Here is an 18,590-nt window from a genome sequence, read left to right on the forward strand (position 1 = left end):
GGGGAGGGGGTGGCAGTACCGGCCCAACCCCCACCCCGTCCAGAAGTGGGCTCAGGGCCTCGCTCCTCCAATGCCTAACCTGGTCTGGGGTCCCCGACCTCCAGCAGAGGGCACCCCCCGACCCCGCTTGGCCCTGCTGTGAGGCTGGCTGGGCCTTGATGGTGCTTTTTGGCTTGTGTTCGGTCGTGGCTCTCCGGAGGGCTGCTGTTCGTTGGTCCTGGCGTGTCGATCGTGCTCCCCCAGGCAGGAGGGCGCGGTGACGCTCCCGGGCCCTGGGGGTCCCGCTGGCCCGGCCGGGTTTGGCCAGGGTCCCCGGGCGTGAGTGGTTCTGAGTTTTATTCATTCCCGGGCCCCAAGCCCTCCTGGGGCCCCGCCTCGGAGTCGGAGGGGTCTGCCCGGACCACTGCAAGCCCGTGGGAGTGTCTGTGCTAGGGACCGAGCTGCAGGGACCTAGGGGGACGGATGTCACCCCGCCAAGCCAGTCTCCTCCATCTCCCCGGGTTCAAACCGCGGTGCCTTCTTTTTTCTTTATTTCGCAATTCTCATCCTTTTTTTTTTTTTTTTTTTTTTTGGTCTTTTCCTGACATCTTGTTGTGAAATTTTGCAGACGTACAGACCACGAAAGAACCGTGCATTGGACACCCCTGTGCCCGCTGCCTCGTTCTCCCATCACCACCGGCTGCGTGTGCTTTATTACGTGTGTGTCCGTCTCCACATCACTCTGTCCGTCCTACTCTGGGGTGCGTTTTTAAGTCATTTCCTATGCGTTTATTCTTTGGCACCGTACATTAAGGAAGGGCTACCCCGTCCCCACCCCCATTTGCTGATGTTTGCAGGATGGACCGTGGGCCACCCGGGCAGTGCCTGCCTTCACGGCCGTGCTCGCTCCCTGACCCGCCGCACTCGTCCTGTCCTTCTGTCGTGAGCCCAGCTCCTCGCTGCCTCCCGCCGCCAGACCCCCGCCCGCCCTCCGCCTTCCCTGCCGGCCCTGGAGGCCGCGCCTCTGCTCTGCAGGATGTCCTCCAGAAGCCAGGATCGAGGGTCTGGGAAGGCCCCGCGTGCTTTTGTCCGTGAGTTGCAGCGTCGGGATGCTTCTCCCCGGACACCTCGTAGACCAGAGGTCGGCACCTGGTAGAGGTTCCTTTCCTTCTTGGGAGGTGAGCTGGACACACCGGGAAATGCCACATCTTCACGGTCCTATCCATTAAGTCCTGACGGAGGCATACTGCACCTGGACAGCAGGTGATACAGACCGCCACTCTAGAACAATCTTCCGGTCCCCGCACGAGACAGAGAGCATCGCTCCCGGAGGAGCCTGCTGGGGCCCCCGCACCCCAGCACCTCCACCGGGCAAAGGCGAGGGGCTGAGCAGACACCCCTTTTCTGTTTGCCGACACACAGGTCCAGCCACACAAGCCAGTGCCCTCGAGGGCAGGTGGGCGCAGACCGCAGTCAGCCCCGAAGCCTCTGGCTCGGGGGCGGCTCTGGGGCGGGGTCCTGTTTCCAGCAAGCGCCTGAGAGGTTGCTGCTGGCGGTGCTGCGGCCCCGCTCTGAGGACCGCGGCCCCTGGCAGACCCCTGCTCAGGGACGCCCGGGGCCCTGGCGAGGGGAGAGCCCAGCCTCCAAGCCCGCGTGGCGGAGGGAAGGGACGGGCAGTGGCTCCGCGCCCCCGCCCTCTGGGTCCCCACCCTCGGGTGCCGCCTGGCGACGTGCTCCTTGCAGCACCGTCGCGAGAGCACCGAGGGCCTGGCTCCCACGCGGTCCTGGCCGGGCCCCCGGGGGGCTCGCTTCGCCAGGCCAGGCGGGACCCGGGCATCGGAGTGTGAGGGGCCCCCTGCCCGCCGGGTCCCAGTGTGCCCGACGGAGGGAGGAGGGTCCCCGACACGCGTGCTTCCTGAGCTCAGCCCCTGCCCTGGGGCCCCGTCTGGAGCCCGGGAGGTTAGACCCCGGGTCTGTTTTCAGTAACTCGCCTGCTTTCCGCGGGGTCACCCCTCTGCCAGGCGTGGGGCCAGGCTGCTGAGGGGCAGGGGAGCCGGCCGCCACAAGCCTGGGTCACCGCCCCGTCTGCCCCCAGTGACCCTGGAGGCTGCAAGCTGGAGCCGGGTCCAGAGGCAGGCGGGCGGCCAGGGCCCTGCTGAGCGCAAGCCACCGCCAGCTGCTGCGGGTCCCCCCCCCCCGTGACGTGTGTGCGCGGGGGTGTGCACGTGCTGGCGCACACGTGTGTGGCACGTGTCTGCGTGCTCACTTACGTCCACGTGTGCCCTGTGCACGTGTTACTCTCTGAGTAACTCTCCCCAGCGTGGGCGTCGCGGGAGGGGCTGCGGGGCTGCCCTCCGGCATTTTGGGTGAGACTTGGGGGCAGCCTCCCCGTGGCGGGGCCTGAGCCTCCCCTCCAGACAGGTCGGGCGACCGAGACGGAACACGCTGGGTGGTCCCTGGCATCCACGGCCCGCTGCGCGAGCCCGCGGCGAGCCGTTTACTCTGGGTCTCAGCCTCAGCCTGCGCCCTGGGGGCAACGGCGACCGTCATCGTGGGGATGCCGTGGAGGGCACTGAGCTGGCGCCCCGTGTTGGGGAAACAGCAAGTGCTCACTAGCCGCTGCTTCCCTCGCCGAGGCCGCTTGGGGGCTGCGGAGGTGCGTCCGGCGCTCCGGAGCCCCGGGTGAAGTGTGGGTCTTTGCTTCTCTGATGATCGGCCCACGGGGGGCAGAGCCCTCGGGCCCGGCTTCCAGGGGCTGCATCCCGCGGGGCTGGCCCCCTCCGCTTTTCAAATCCTGCGTCTCCGCGATCCTCACTCCTTCACGTGACACGTCTCTCTGCCCAGTTTACACCTGAGCGGGTGTGGGTCGCGGTGAACCTGGAGCAGGTACTGACGGGCCCCAGGTGTCGCTGGGAGAGGGCTGCTGGTGAGGGTCCTGCTGTCCCGGAAATCCATCCCCCCCGCCACCATCCACAGGCCTGCGTCTTCCTCTGGTTGTTGCCCCCCAGCCCCCTTTGGATCTTCAGGCACGGCGGTCCGTGGCTGTGCACCCGTGGCCCCTGGCTCCCTTTGGATCTTCGGGCACGGCGGTCCGTGGCTGTGCGCCCGTGGCCCCTGGCTGCCTCGGGGCGTGTGCTCCAGAAGGCCGGGCTGAGCCGAGCTGAGGGCAGGTTGCAGGCGCCCCTCTTGCTTGGGACGTGTGAGTCGGGGCGGGGAGGGGTGGCCCCAGGGGAAGCGAGGGAGGAGGTGCCACGGTGCTGCTGGTGTGGCTCTGGCCGGGGCCCGTCTGTGGCTGGGACTCCAGAGCCGGGCAGTGACCCAGCAGGAGTGGCAGGTCAGTGGCCAGGTCCCTGGGAGGGAAGGATCTGGCCCTCTGACGGCCCGCAGGAGAAAACGGGGGGCAGACATCTACGCAGAGCCTCCTGCTCTTGTCCCTGCTGGCTGGGTGGGTCCCGTGGTGCGGGGTGGGGGAACCCCTGCACGTCCCCCAGGGCTGTCGAGGGAGCAGACTCCAAGCCCGGGGGTGGGGGGCATTTCTCCCAAATCCTAAGTCCCAGGTGACTGGGTGCAGGCGGGGAGCTGCCCAGCAGAGCAGGGGAGGGAGGCGGGCAGCGGGGGGGGGTGCTCAGGTGTGTCCCCACCTGACCGCAGCTTACACTCGCATACTCTGAGCCACCTTCCTGAGGACAGCCGCGTCCTGTCATCGGGACAGCCAGCCTCGGAGCTCAGCTGCTGCTCAAAGCCTAGGATGCTGCCCTCGGCCCTGAAGCAGGCACAGGCCCTGCACAAACGTGTGCTGATGGCTTGGTGATGGCCCCCAGGAGAGCCACCTCCCGGGGAGCCCGACCGTGAGCGTCCTCTGCCTGGAGCGTGAGCGGAAAGTGGGAGCGGCCCAGGGCCGGGCGCGCCGGCAGCTTTCCCCGCGCCTCTTTATCACGACGGCCTCTCCGCGGCCTCACGCTCCCGGATGGCTGCCGACGGCCGTTATCCCATCCGCCTGCAGCAAGTGAAATAAAACACTTATCACGACCTGATGTTGCTCCAACTGCACCCGGATTCCAAACGTCCACAGCAATCATGCTCACTCCAGGGGAAATTTTCCGGGCTGTTTTTCTCTGCTTATTATTTTCCTCTTGGCTTTTACCTTTTCTCCTTCTTGGTCCTTTGCAGGAAGGAAAGTCTGGTTCCCAGGCGGCCCGTGTCAACGGGAAGGCCCCCATTTAGTGGCTAACTGCTCAGTCCTCTGGCTTTGAGGTCGTGCTGTTTGCTTGAGGCTTCACCCCTTAGTTCACTCATTTATTCTGGTTGTCAGCCCAGGAGCGTGGAGACCGTTCAGGTGTGGTCCCCTGTGCAGAGCTGGCTGCCGCGCTTGGATCGTAGAATCTGTTTCGTCACTTACTCGATTTGTGGTTTAGGGAGAGTGGCTCTACCTGTCTGGGCCTCAGGGTCCTCATCTATAGGAGGGGGTAGCGTTAGAACCTGCTTCGTGGGGTTGTTGGGAGGAGTCATGGAAGGTTCTAGTCCCGGGCTGGCTTCCAGCGGGGCTCAGCCACCGTCACCTTTGTCTCCGTTAATAACAGACTCTGCCGCAGGGTTGACAGCACATGGGAATTCGAGGACAGGCATGGCTCCTCGTCGCCAGGGTGGGATGGGCAGGGGGGCTCAGACAGCTTCACAGGCTGTGGAAGGTGAGCTCACGGGGACGCAGGTCCAGCGGGACCAGCACAGGCAGAGGTGCAGGGCGTGGGTGCCCCCAGCACCTGGAGAGGGGTGCGTGTTCGCGGCGAGGGGGGCTCGTGCAGCATGTGGAAGGGAGGCCCCCGGTGCAGCAGTTGGTGCTGCTTGGTCGGGCAGGGAATGGGGGACGGCAGTGTCAGGATCTAGACAGGCCAGGGGCTGCTGATCGTGGATGGAGGATGGATGGACGGACAGGTGGACGGATGGATGGATGGACGGACGGACGCATGGATCGCCGTGATGACCTGCTGGGGAAGGAATGACCTTCAGAGGGAGAGCTGGGGCTCTTTTTTTTTTTTTTTTAACAGAATTTCTCAGGACATACTCAGTAAAGGACTTTTATGCAGACTCTACTTTCACAAAACTCCTACCAACCAACAAGGAAAAGACAACCCAACAGAAAAATGGGCAAAAGCCTTAAAAAGTCCTTCTTTCTCCAGCCACAGCCAGCCACTCCGCTCCCGGGGGCTGGAGGGGGGCGGGGGGGACACTCACGTATGTTCGCAGAGGACGTGCCCTGGCGCATCGTCAGAGCCCCGTTCATCACAGCCCGCGCTGGAAACTGCCCCCAGGCCGATCGGAGGGGAGTGGGTAGGAAAATGGTACTCACACGATAGAGTTTACACAAGCGTGCGGACCCGTCTTGCAAATGAAAAGATGCTCAGCATCACTAACCGTTAGGAAAACGCAAATCGAAACCAGGAGATGACCCCCTCACACCCATCAGGATGGCTCCCATAAAAAACAGAAAGTAGGGGCTTCCCTGGTGGCGCAGTGGTTGGGAGTCCGCCTGCTGATGCAGGGGACACGGGTTCGTGCCCCGGTCCGGGAGGATCCCGCGTTCCGCGGAGCGGCTGGGCCCGTGAGCCGTGGCCGCTGAGCCTGCGCGTCTGGAGCCTGTGCTCCTCAAAGGGAGAGGCCACAACGGTGAGAGGCCCGCGTACCACAAAAAAAAAAAAAAAACAGAAAGTAAGTGTCGGCGAGTGTGTGGAGCAATTGGAAGGCTGGTGCTCCGCCGGTAGGAATGCAAAGTGGTGCAGCCACTGTGGAGAACAGCGTGGCAGCTCCCCCCAAAATGAAAAACGCAATTCCCATATGATCCAGCAGTTCTATTTCAGGTATATATACCCCAAAGAATTGAAAGCAGGGTCTCAAGAGATGTTTGTACACCCGTGTTCACAGCAGCATGATTTACAGCAGCCAAGAGGTGGAAACAACACAGATGTCCACTGATGGATGATGGGTAAACAAAACGTGGTCCATGCACACGGTGGAATGTTTTTCAGCCTCAGAAAGGAAGGCAATCCTGACACCTGCTACAGCCTGGGTGAACCCTGAGGACCTGGTGTGCAGTGAAATGAGCCCGTCACAAAGGGATAAATCCTGTAGCATTGCCCTGCTGTGAGGTCTCTAGAGGAGTCACCGTCATCGAGACAGAAAGTAGGATGGTGGGTGCCAGGGCCGGAGGAGGGGGCTGGCCAGCGAGTATCTAATGGGGACAGTTTTGGTTTTACAGGATGGGGACAGATGACGGTGATGGTGGCACAGCACTGAGAATGTGCTGAATACCACTGACCCGTGCGCTTAACCACGGTTGGGACAGTAAATCTTACGCCACGTATATTTTACTGCAATTATAAATAAAAATAGATGGCTCTCATAGCGTCGAATGAAAGAAGCCACACACTGTGACTACCCGCGAAGTGGCCCAGCTGACCCACCCCCTCGGCCACGGGAGGAGGGCCCGTGGCTGGGCTGGGCCCCAGGGCAGGGGGCCCACGTTCTGCTTCCCGATGGGGCTCTGGTGTGTGCAGGATGTGGCACTGCCGTGAGCTCTGTGCCTACGTGTGTCTCCTATACCTGGGGAAAGTTTTAATAAAAAGAAGGGCTGTCCTGGAATAAAGGGCTGCGGCTTCTGGAAGGCTCGCCATGTTGTCTTTGGTCTTCCCTCATCTCCCTGGGTCTCGAGAACACCCTCGTGGCCCCGCGTGGCCCACAGACCTGTGCTGGAGAAAGCAGGCTTAAGGGCTCAGCCCCCTTGCAAAGGGCAGGGCTATTTTACAAACACACGCGCGCGCGCACCAGCGTTCTCCAGTTTAAAGATTAAAAGGAACAAACCCGCCTTAAACGGTGAGCGTGAGGCGGGGGGGGGGGGGTCTCTGGAAGCCCGTTGTTCCCGCCTCGACATCTGTGGGCTGGAGAGATGAGGGCCAGATGTTCCCACGGGCCACGGCGACCTGGAAACTATTAATTAACCCTTGAAGGAGATGGGCGCCTGTGGCGTATCTGGCCTCTGAAGGCAGTTATTTGTCACGTTTGCTGACAGTCCAGACGATTCTAGATAAACCGGAGAGTGTAGGGAACCGGCGAGCCCCCGGAGAGGGTGAGCCCGCCGGCTCTGCAGGAGCACAGCTGTGCTGGCAGGCCCAAGCCACCGAGTGCAGGGTGGGAAAACTACGCCTTTCGGGGAGCACTAAGTCTTTCAGGGAGACTTAGTTTGGATGGTGGGTGCCGATGAAGGTGCAGAGAATCACACCGTCCCCCGGGGCACCCGTGGAGCCAGACGCCCGCCACAGGCGTTCCCGGCGAGCCTGGCAGCTGGTGGGGGGTGGGGGGACGCCTCCAAAGCCTCTCACGCTTAAGAGCATCCCACACCCTCACAATTTCTCTCCGTCTCTGTGACAGTCCCGAGGGAGCACAGGTCTTTATGTTCGTGTCCTGAGTGGACGCACCGAGGCACCAAAAGACAGGGCACGTGGCTGGCTGGGCGCCCTCAGAAGTCAGCCCCGAGGCTGGGACGGAGCCCCATTTCTTGTCTCCGAATTCAGTGCAGTTTCTAAACAGGTGTTTGTTACAAGTTTTGATTCCTTCCTTCCCCCAAACCTCCTGGGACTCTGGATGGGAACAGCAGGGTCCTGGCTGGCGTCCAGGGCCTTGCCACCCTCACCGTCCAGTGCAGAAGAGGACGAATGCTTTAGCAGTCAGAGGGCAACTGAGAGGCGGGACGGGGCGGGGCGGGGCGGGGGGGAGGGGACCCCCGGACCACGAGCTGCTGGCTGAAAGGGCCACAGGGAGACCCTGCATCCTGGAGGATGAGGGCCAGAGGGCTGGGGGAAGCAGAAACAAGAGACCACGGAGGAGGGTCCACTCCCGGGAGCCCTTGGGAGGGTCGCACCGGGACAGTGGCATCGCAGCCCCCCCGCACCCCCCGGACAGGGTGCATCGCGGCGCCCTCGGCTGCCCCGCACAGAGCAGCAAGGGGGCGTCCATGGGGAGGGATAGGACAGCGGAAGCCCCCCCGCCCCTGAGCGACACCCTCCTTCCCAGGGACACCGCAGTGACCCGCAAGCACACGCTGGAAGCTGCCGTTGACTTACAGGAATTTCCAGCGGGTGTGCGGGGTCGAAAAAGAAGGAAGGCGCCGAGGAACCTCGTGCCCGCGGACGACAGCTTATGCCCGCATGCGCGGGCGTGTACCGTGGGGGCATGGGGAAAGCGTGCACGCACGCACACACTGGGTGGCTGGCAGGGCCCGGCGCGGGCACCCGAGGGCGACCGTGCGGACTGCGCGGGCACCCGAGGGCGACCATCTGGTGGGTCCCTCCCCAGCCCAGCCCCGTGCCCAGGGGCCGGGATGCGGCGGTTCCTGAGCTGGGCGCCGTCCGGGGCTGCTGCTTGAGTGTCCCATTTACACGCGCGTGTGTCATTCACAGAGTCGGCTGGTGGCCCAGAGGGAAGAGCCGTGAGGAGCGGAGCAGCGGGCAGCCCAGCACGTCCCTCGACCTCGAGCGGAGATATCGGCCTGTGACCGGGGATCACGAGGTAGGAGACAGCGTCCTCTTCCCTTCAGAGCTTGATTTGGTGCCACTTCCTGTCTTAGCTTCACTTATCCTTTGTTGTCGCCAGCTCTGCGGTGCGCGGCCAGTGCTGGGCCGGTGTCCGCGCTGGTAGGCGGCCAGTGCTGGGCCGGTGTCTGTGCGCGGGCCGGTGCGTCACGGATCTCGGCACACGGTCGGCGTCGAGCCGACGTCGGCGCGCGGTTTGGGGTGGCTGTGGGCGAAGAGCTGTGGCCCAGGTCCCCGGGTGGCTCTCGCCGTGGGCCAGGGGCAGGAGGCTTGTCTCCGGCTGGTCTGAGGTGCTCTTGCCGGGAGTGGCTCAGAGGGCAGTGCTAGCTCCGTCCGCAGGAGGGCGGGCGGCTGTGCTGGGTGAGCTCTGTGTGCTGCGCCTCTGGGTCTGCCCTTTACCCCGTGCTCCAGGAGAAAAAGCGGGGGCCGTACCCGGAGCCGGGCTGGGCGCTGTGCTGAGAAGCCCCCCGGGCCACCCCTGGGCCTGGCGGGGGAGCCCCTGGCGGCCATGGAGAGGAGGGCGCAGGCGGCGCATGCCTCCATCCATGCTGTGCCCTGGCCCGTGGGCCCGCCTTCCAGTGCTCCTTGGGAAGGAATGACCTTCTGACGTCCACGCTGCTGAGGCTGCCGTGGGGCCATCTGGAGCCCACGTGGGCGGGGTGTGGGTAAGGGGCACGGAACGTGGCTGGGTGGGCAGAGCCCGCAGCCTGCCCTCCCCCACGTGGCGACGCTCCAGCCGAGGCCCTGATCTGTGCGCTGGCCTCCGTGGCCGCCCCGCAGGCCGCGCAGAGTGTGAGCAAGGACCTGACCGTAAACGTGTGAGGTCGCCGCGATCACGTCCCTGTTCCGGGAAGCAGCCCGTCTCACCCTCCCGATGGGATGGCTGCAGCTGTTCACTGTCTATGAAACCTGCCCTTGGAAAGCGGCTTCCTGCGCTTGTTTCAGATCAGGTTTGTAGGGAGGGGAGGAGTCCTCCCTGCGAGCACGCCCTGCTGGCAGCCTCGAGCAGGGCTGCTCCCTGAACAGGCAGAGCCCAAAGCATCTTGACATTTGGCTTAAAGGGAACGGCAGGGCCTGTGTGAGTCGGTCAGGAATGTGGCCGACTCATTATGTCATGACATCTGCCAGCCCACTTTCCCGCTCCTGATCATTCAGGACGTGGCCGCACGCATTGGCTGTTTCAGCTTTGACGTTTATCGAGACCAGTGCTGGGTGAGCGGCTGCGGGCGTGAGGGAAACTTCAGGGTGACGGGCCCACCCCGTCTCTCTCCTGACTGGGTTGGGTCACATGGGGGACGCCTCTGTCAGAGCCCTCGACTGGTGCACTTATGAGGTGTGGCTTGCACTGAATGTAAATTTCCCCTAAAGAGCGTAAGCAAAAGTTGCAGTCTAGCTAATGCAGTGCAGGCTGAAGTGTTCAGGGACGGGGCACACGGATGTCTGCCATTTCCCCTGAAAAGCATCCAAAAATAAGATGGGCCGGCGCGCAGGTAGAAGGATGGGAGGTGGACTGTCCCGTAAGGAGGCAAAGAGAGCGAGATGCGAGCGGCTGTGACCTGAGGTTTGAGTCTGTGGCTGCTCCCCTGCTGCGTTTTTCAGCTGTCCACTCCTGTGAACGTCGGAGAAAAATTCTGGGCGGGGCTTATGGGGGCCTGCTGTATCCATTTTCTAGGCCTTTCTGTATTTGTGAGCTACTGTGGGACCCACAGGGGTCCGTGGGGCCCGTGGGGCTTCTCGAGGTGCCTTTCCTGCTGGTCTGTCCGGGAGCCTCTGCCCCAGGTGCGCCCAGCTGTGCTGGTGAGTGGGGCTCTGGGGGATTTTGATGGGGGGCGCCGGCCTCAGCCTGTGGTCCAGGCACGTGGACCCACCACCTCGAAATGCGCCCTCCCTCCCCCATGAGGTAGCGCTCTGGGCAGGCCCACCGCCCTGGCTCCCCACAGGAAGGAGTTAGCGCTCCTCGCTGACCAGCGGAGCCTTCGTCTCCCCTCTCGTGACCGTCGGCGGCCTAGAGGGGCTCGGCCCCGCCGGCCGGCTCTGAGAGGAAGACCGAGGGTTACCCGTACCAGTTCCGGTCTCACGCTAGGATGAGGCCTGGTGCGGGCGCCCAGTCTAACGGGCAGCGTCACAGCCCGCTCTGGCTCGAGAAGATGCCCCCTCCAGGCTAAATTCTGTGACTGCGGAGTCAGGTGGCTGCTGCCTGGGGCCAGAGGCCACACCTGTAGGAATAGTTCTCTTTCCTGACCTTTTTAATTTTCTTTTGTTGTCCTTTTCCAAGTTCAAAGAAGTTATTTTGATCAAACCCAGATACCAGTCTCATTCACAGACTCGTAGCATCAGGAGAGCTGGTGGTTACAGCCGTGGGGCAGTCCAGAGGCCGGGCGGGGCAGAACTGGGCTGGATCCCGACCTTCTGGCATCAAGGCCAAGTGTCTCAGCCAGGTCAACTTTGGTGACGAGGGACAGAAAGCCCGCCTGAGGTGGCTTAGGCAGCAGGGGAGCTTATTGACCCACATGACTGACCCGCCCAGGTTCAGGTACTGCTGGATTCTGAGGCCAAGCAATGCCTTCGGGGTTTGGTTCTTCTCCCTCATCTGCCACTGCCCTTGGCTTGGGCCACACATCGCCACAACCCCAGGGCCAGTGGGGAGGCCAGGCACCTGGCCCTGCACCGGCCTGGTGGCCGGGGCTGGAAGGGCTGCCTGAGCTCAGGCTGGTCCCCACTCCTGCATCTGGGTGGGGTCCTTTTCACCCGCCAGAGGAACTGAGCGTCTTGTGGCTGCAGCCACAGGAAAGACCATGGCTGCAGGTGTCTGTCGCAAAGACTCTTAATCCTACAGACACAGAGCTTCCCGCCGCCTTGAAGGGAGGCCCCGTGTCCTGTCATTGCCCTCTGGGGACCCGCAGTCTGGAACACCAGCACTTCATTTCTATTTCTGACCATCTACTCTTGCTAGTGCATGGCGGTCCTGGTCAGCCTGCCGGTGGAACTCTTCTCCCGGGAAGCCCAGGATCCTGGGGCGGATGGACTTCTCCACGTCACAGCCCCCTCCAGCTGCTCCCTAAGCAGCCCTGTCCTTCCCCGCAGAGCCCCTCACAGGCTAAGACTCAGGATTCAGCCGTGCCCCCCACCCACCCACCCCCGGCAGAACCGATGTGCTCCGCGGAGCCCTGCGGCAGCGGCCGTGGGTGCTGAGTCCGGCCACCGCCGAGGACTCGGTCCCCGGGTGGCAGTCGGGCTTTCCGATCCTGCCTGTTTGCTCACTCAGCACACGTCCCCCCATTCCCTGTCCTCTGTCCCTCACACCTGTCCGTCCGCAAGAGCCTATGCCCACATGCCGTCCTCTGGCTGCTGGGCACGTGGGGGCTGATCTGGGCTGCAGATGACAGCTGCCCCCCCCCCGCCGGCCCCTGCCCGCACTCACCTGGCCTGGGCCCCAGCCAGGGCTCTGTCTCCAGCAGCTGTGAGGGATGCAGTGTCAGTGAGGGGCCATCTCTCAGCTGGGCTGGAACGAAGGCGCCCGGGGCACAGGTGAACCGCTGAGCTGGGGAGGAATGAAACATGCCTTCCTGCTGCCAGGGTGGCTCGAGACCCACAGCTCAGGCCTCTTGAGGCCCCGTGGACTGGGCTCTGGCTACCCGTTCCTGTGAGGGTGTGTTTGATGCAGTTGAGTGGACCCGTTGGGGAGCAGTGAGCACAAGTGCCCGCCACCCGGCCGAGACCCCGGCGTCCCAGCCCCACCGCGGCTCCTTGGGACTTTCCCACCGTCCCCCCCGGGCTTTGCCCCCGGGAATAGGCACCTTCTCATGCCTTTCTCACTTTCTGGCTGTTCTTTGTGGTTTTACTGTATATGTAGCATCCCGAAATCCTACAGCTCGCCTTGCTTGTCTTTGAATTTTATTAACAAGGTGTTAACCTGGGGTCTATTTTATTCCGTGACTTGCTTTATTCCACCGAACGTTCCGTTTCTAAGCTGCATCTAGGGTGATGTCCATGGCCAGGGGGCTTCTGTCTTCACTGCTGTATAACACTCCCTCGGGTGCCGGCGCCACCGTTTGTTTACCCCATTCTCCCGTTCACGAACACGGGAGCTTCCGGGGTTTCACCGTCACTAGCAAAGCCGCCCCGAGCCCCCCGAGCCCCCAGTGTGCGAGGGTTTCCCAGAGCAGGCGCGCAAGTGGGTGCCGCGTGTGGATGGAGGTTGTCCGTGCCCGCGGAGCTGGGTGCTGCCGAGGGCGACACCACTGACCACGCCCCCAGACGGCAGCCCCGCCCCAGGGGCCCCCACGCTGGCTGCTCCTCATCAGCAGAGTGGTGGCAAGAGCGTCCCCCCGCTTTTCCTTTACTTCATCCCGTTACCGCAGTTATAAACGCGCACGTGTGCAGCGTGGAACCGTTCTGTAAGGCTGGCGCGAGAAACCACGCCCCTGCCACGCCCGCCCCCGCGGCCCCGCTGCCGTCGTGTGATGGCGCTCAGCCCGTGGAGCTGACCCGGGGCCCGTGGCCGCGCGTCACCAGGGATCTTGGGCGCCGCTGCCTCTGCACGTGGCGTCTCAGGCGCAGGCGCGGGGGCGCCGTGTCCGCGCTGCACCTCCTGCCTCGTGATCGGCCCCGCCCCCGCCCAGCACCGACTGCGTGCGGCCTGCCGGCCACGGCACGTAGCTGAGTTCGTTGTACGTCGTAATAGCCTTTCTTTACTGTACGTTTTGCTGTGAGTGTCTTGGGGCTTTGGTTGGTTGCTTGTGGTGGGCTGGCTTTGCTCTTGTGTGGGCTGGTCACCAGTTTGACCCCAGGCTCCCCCCGACCCCGGGTGTGAGCATCTCCTGTCGGTACTTTCAGACCCATCAGGTAATCTATGCACCTCATTTCTGAGGAGAACTCTTTTGTGGATCCTCTGGCCGCTCCCGTCTGCACCGGACGTTCTCTGTGCCTCGTGCCCAAGTAAGGTTCCAGGAATCCCCTCTCTCTGTCTCCCCGGGGAGTGTCTGCCTTCCTCCTGTGTTGGATCCCTTGCCTCCAAGATCGGTGTCGCACTTTCTTGGTTTACTCCCGTGTTTTCCCGGAGCACGTTCCCCCAGCAGCTTCCCGAGGGAGGGTGCCGGGGAGGTACGTTTGCTGAGAATTTGAATGTGTTTCACTGTGTTCGTTCTACTCTGTCACTCAGGCTCCTTGGTGGCAGGACTTGCTTTCGATTCACCTTTGTTCCCTCCGTTTTTCTTGGCTGGAACATCAACCCCTCCCCTTGCACCCATCCAAATCGCTCTTTTAACGCCGAACCCAGTGGCCACCTCCTCCAGGTGGCCCGACCTCCTCAGTCCTGAGTGATGATTAATTCTCGCCTGTGACCCTGTGATACTTATTCTCTGTATCACACCTCTGGCATCTGCACTCATCCTATCTACTCATTAATTCAGCACCCGTTCCTTGAGCACCTACTGTGTGTGTTGGAGGATTCACAATGAATCTAAAAAACAAGCCCTGCCATCCGGGAGCGTCTTGGGATATCGGAACAAGGAGGGACCCCCTGGTACCACCCATGAAAACCCCTGTCGTGTAGGTGGGGAGACGGAGGCCCCCAGGATTACAGGACTTCTCGTCCCCTGAGGCCCCAGCCCAGGCCCCCTGACCTCCAGGCCCCTGGTCTTCCTGTGATGACAGCTGTCTACGAAGAGACGACAGATGCTTGTAAAAACCCCACCCGCGTGTCACGGGAGATGAGTGTTGTTTTATTTGTTTTACAAATGAGGGAACCGAGGCAGAGAGAGACCAGCGTCTCGTGAGTGGTGGAGCTAGTGCACCGGGTAGTTTGACTCCAGGTATAGGCGCCTGCGGGCGAGTGTGTGCCCGGGCCCTCGGTCCCCGTGCCTCGGTCATGACAACAGATGTCGGCACACACAGCCAGCAGATGTTCACTTAGGATGCATGGACCAAGTATGGGGCCTTCCAAGGCACATGCCTGCTGCATGTTTCATGTGCAGGGGACGGGGTCTGTGCGGCTCTGCCTCGCCCAGAAGAGCCCTCCGGGGACAGGAGAACTCACTCTGGGGTTCCCGGGGGATGGACGGTCCTGAGTGTCCAGAGCCTGGGGCTGTGTCAGCACGCGGGCAGATGGGCCGCGTCCGGGAGCTGCCTGGGAAAACGGCTTGTTCCCAGTCCCAGCCGCGCAGCCCCCCGCGGAGCTGGGGCGGCAGCAGCGGCCGCGGGGGCACTGCGTGTGGGGCAGCCGCTCCCAGAGGGGCGAGGCCTTGACAGCAGACGGGAGCCATCGCCACAGGCCTATTCACGCCAGCAGGAGCCCATATGTGCGCTGAGCCACTGCCCGGGCGTCCGCCCCGCTCTGGCTTTCCTCTGCAGCTGACGGATATTCAGATGAAAGGCGAAATTTCCTGCGCCCTTGATCTCCAGGTCGTGCGCCTCTTCCTCTTCAACTGTGCCCGCAGAGGGGAGACACAGGTGCGTTCTTGGCCGGACAGGGGTGGGTGTGGGCAGCCTGCCTCTGGTGTGCTAGGGGACGGCCTTCCTCACAGACCCTTCGTGTGTGGCCGTGATGGGACTTCACTGCCTAAGTGGGTGGCGTCCCCTCCGAGAGCCCCAGGCAGCGTCACCCCGGGGCTGTGAGTCACCCCTTCCCGGGAGAGTCCCAAGAACCATAAAAAGAAACAAAACTCAGTTATTTTTGTAGTGAGGTGGATGGACCTAGAGTGTGTCATACAGAGTGAAGTCACTCAGAAAGAGAAAAACAAATGCCGTATGCCAACGCATATATATGGAATGTAAGGGAAAAAAAAAAAAGGTCACGAAGAACCCAGGGGCAAGACGGGAATAAAGACGCAGACCTACTAGAGCATGGACTTGAGGACACGGGGAGGGGGAAGGGTAAGCTGGGACGAAGTGAGAGAGCGGCACGGACGTATATACACGACCAAACGTAAAATAGAGAGCTAGTGGGAAGCAGCCGCATGGCACAGGGAGATCAGCTCGGTGCTCTGTGACCACCTAGAGGGGTGGGATAGGGAGGGCGGGAGGGAGACGCAAGAGGGAGGGGATATGGGGATATATGTATGCGTACAGCTGATCCACTTTGTTCTACAGCAGCAACTAACACAGCATTGTAAAGCAATTCTACTCCAGTAAAGATGTCAAAAAAAAAAAAAAAAAAGAGCTCTAGGCTCTGTTCTCTTACGTACGCATTTACGTGAGTAAACCAGCCCTGGCTCTGCGTCAGGTGGGACTGTTGATTCCGGCGCTTCTTCAGCCGCCCCCCGCCCCCCACTAGACGCAGCGGTCACGGAATCGCCACCAGGTCTGCTCCTGCCCACTTTGCAGCCATCTCAGGGCTCCGGCACCCAGAGGGTCTCCGGACGGATGGACGAGTGACTGAATGAAGTCACACGTGGCCGGTGCCCGTCTGACCATGGCCCTGCCCAGACGTGAGCTAGTGGACGTGAGGCCAGCCTCGTTTTCCAGACCCAGCACTTTCCCGGGGCCCCCGTCCCGCGCTGCTGTTCCCGGCCTGGCTGTGGGTGTGGGTTGGGCACCAAGCTGCTCGGCTAGGCGCCCCTCACGCACCAGCCCCTCTTGCCGCCCGGACCCAGGAGGAGGTGGGCAGAGCCGAGGCCTCTCGTTCAGCGCCCGGCCGGGAGCCCGGCGGCCTCGGCTGCCGCCGAGTGGGGACGGCCCTCGGGTGCTCGGCCACCCGGCACGGCCACGGGTCGACACGCAGAAGGGGCTCACCTGGGCCGTGGGCTCCGGGGTCAGCCTTCGACGCCACCAGTCCTCTGCCCGACCAGATGCGTCGAGGAAGCTCGGCGCCGTCCGCCGAGCCGCTGCCGCCTGCCGGGGCGCGTGCTGCTCTCCTCGCATAACTGACTCTGCTAATCCCACGGCAGCCTTTCGGGGCGGCTGTTATCTCCCCACTTTAGAGATTAGGAAACTGAGGCTCAGACTGTAACTTGCCTGCGTCCCCAGGACAGAAAGGGAGTCGGGGATGAGCTCTGTCCCACCAGCTACAGCTCCCCCGCCCTCATCCGTCCCCCCGACACCTGGGGCCCGAGCCTGGACGTGGAGGAGGCCCGTGCGGGAGGCTTCCCACCCCGACTGCTCCGCGTGGCGGCGAGAACCCCCAGAAAGGAAGCACAGACAGACTTTCCATCCCCAGTCCGCCCTGCGTCTGAATCACTGACACAAGCCCTAAACCACCCTGGTTTCTGTTTCCCTCCCAAGAAGAGCCTCCGTGACCCTTGGCCTCTGGGCGCCGCAGGGCTTACTTACTGTCTGTCTGTCTGTCCTGCTTCCTGCCCTGCAGCAGACGAGGGGCTGGGGCTGGGCCTCAGTGGGTGTTGAGGTGCCCGTGTTGGGGGCATGAAGTGCACATCCTGGGTCAGGGAGCTTTGGGAACCATGGCTTTGGCCTCAGGTCCCAGAAGGAGTTTGGAGAACGTGAACTGGGTCTGGGCACGGGGTCGCAGCCCAAGGCGAGGGAGACGCCGTGAGTGTGGGTCGGGCGGGGTGTGGGGCTGAGGTTAGGGAATGAACCTAGGGGACGTCCCTGAGGCGGCGGGGGAGCCAGAGGAGGGGAGCTTCGAAAGGCCCCCAGATGAGCCTGCGGTGGGCATGGAGCCGGCGGGTCGGTGCGGTACCAGCGGGGCTTTGCCCCGACAGTAATCTGGGGACCCTCTACTTCCAGCGAGGGAGGGGTGGTCCAGGGCCCGGGAGGTCGAGTGCTAGGGCCTGAGGATGATCCCAGATCTAGACTCCCCGGGCCTCAGCTGGCCCGTCCGTGAAAGGGGCTCATAGAGCCCCCCCACCCCGGGCTGCGGCGGGAGAGCGGCGGGCTTGTGCGTGTGACGTGCTCAGCTGGAGAGCACCGGGCAGGGTGAGGCGTGGTGAAGGTCACGGCCGCACCGCGTCACGGTGAAGGCTTGGAAAAGGAAGGAGCAGGCTTGCTGGATGGGGGTGGACGTGGGGGTGATGGGGCGATGGAGCCCCGCTGAGTGCCTTCCCGCTGCTGACTGGCGGTTGTGTGTGCTGCTCCGGGAGCCGTCCAGTGTCTCCAGGCGCTGCCTAAGTCATTTTTTCCGTATTATCAGCTGCTTCCAGCCTGCGTCGTCCGTACAGTAAAATTTTTTCCCAGCCGATTTTGATTTGTATCCAACCTCCTGTGAACTTTAGTTCCCTGGTCCCGGATCCTTTGTCTGACACTGGTCCACTAGACATAGTCTTCCTGAGAGCAGTGCTGACACTTCCAAGCCAAACATCCTTGAGGGGAGACCCTGGAGTCTTCCTCCTCCTTCACACAGAACGATGGAAGTCAACGGCAGGAGCCGACCAGCAGCCAGAAATACAAACCCACTTCCGTTCGCACGCATTGACTGAGGCCTGTGGATGGATATGGGCTGATGGATGGATTGACCGAGGGATTGAGGATTGATCAATCGATTGATCGATTAACTGATGGATTGCTGGGTGAGGTGAACCGATGGGTGGTTGAAACGGTTGGATGGGTGGATGGTGGGTGGATAGATGAGTGCGCGGATGAAAGAACAGACGGCTGGATGAATGGGGTCCCGTCAGCTTGCACTGTGCCTCCGCTGGACGAGATCGAGGGAGGGGCTGGGGGCCTGCGTCTTTCCCTCGGCCGGGGACTCGTACCAGCGGGATGCCCAGCTGTGCGCCGTGCAGACTCTTCTACCAGGGGCCCGAGCGCCCCGCCTGGAGCTTCCCGCCCTGCTCCGTGAGGCTGGCACTGCCCAGGGTGGAGTGCAGTGTCCCGGCGTGCGATGCGGAGCCGTTGACGTGGTCCCTCGGCCGGACCCCTCTCAGCTTCGGGCCGCGGCTGTGATGGAGCAGCTGTGGCTGGTCTGAACGGGCAGGCGGCAGGCCAGGGAGGGGGGGGCGGGTCCCGGATGCCTCGGAGCCCGGCCAGGAGGTCTGCTTACACCATCTGACCTTGGTGGCTTGACCTGGGGAAGGAAGTTGGGATTCCTCCGCTCTCCGAGGTCAGACCGGCTCCCCGCGGCCTGAGGTCACTTTG

General features: G+C 62.7%; 1 protein-coding gene across 2 annotated transcripts in view; it reads left to right on the forward strand.

Moving 5' to 3' along the window:
- The window catches only part of ZNF469 (zinc finger protein 469), a 224,703-nt gene that overhangs the window by 88,695 nt on the left and 117,418 nt on the right, over nt 1-18,590 (forward strand). For both annotated transcript variants that reach the window (XM_067019721.1, XM_067019722.1), the window contains exon 2: nt 8,430-8,538. The gene's annotated coding sequence lies outside the window, so the exon portion shown is untranslated. The remainder of the gene's footprint in view (nt 1-8,429; nt 8,539-18,590) is intronic.

Source organism: Kogia breviceps, chromosome 18 (genome assembly GCF_026419965.1).
Source record: "Kogia breviceps isolate mKogBre1 chromosome 18, mKogBre1 haplotype 1, whole genome shotgun sequence".
Classification (NCBI taxonomy): Eukaryota; Metazoa; Chordata; class Mammalia; order Artiodactyla; family Physeteridae; genus Kogia; species Kogia breviceps.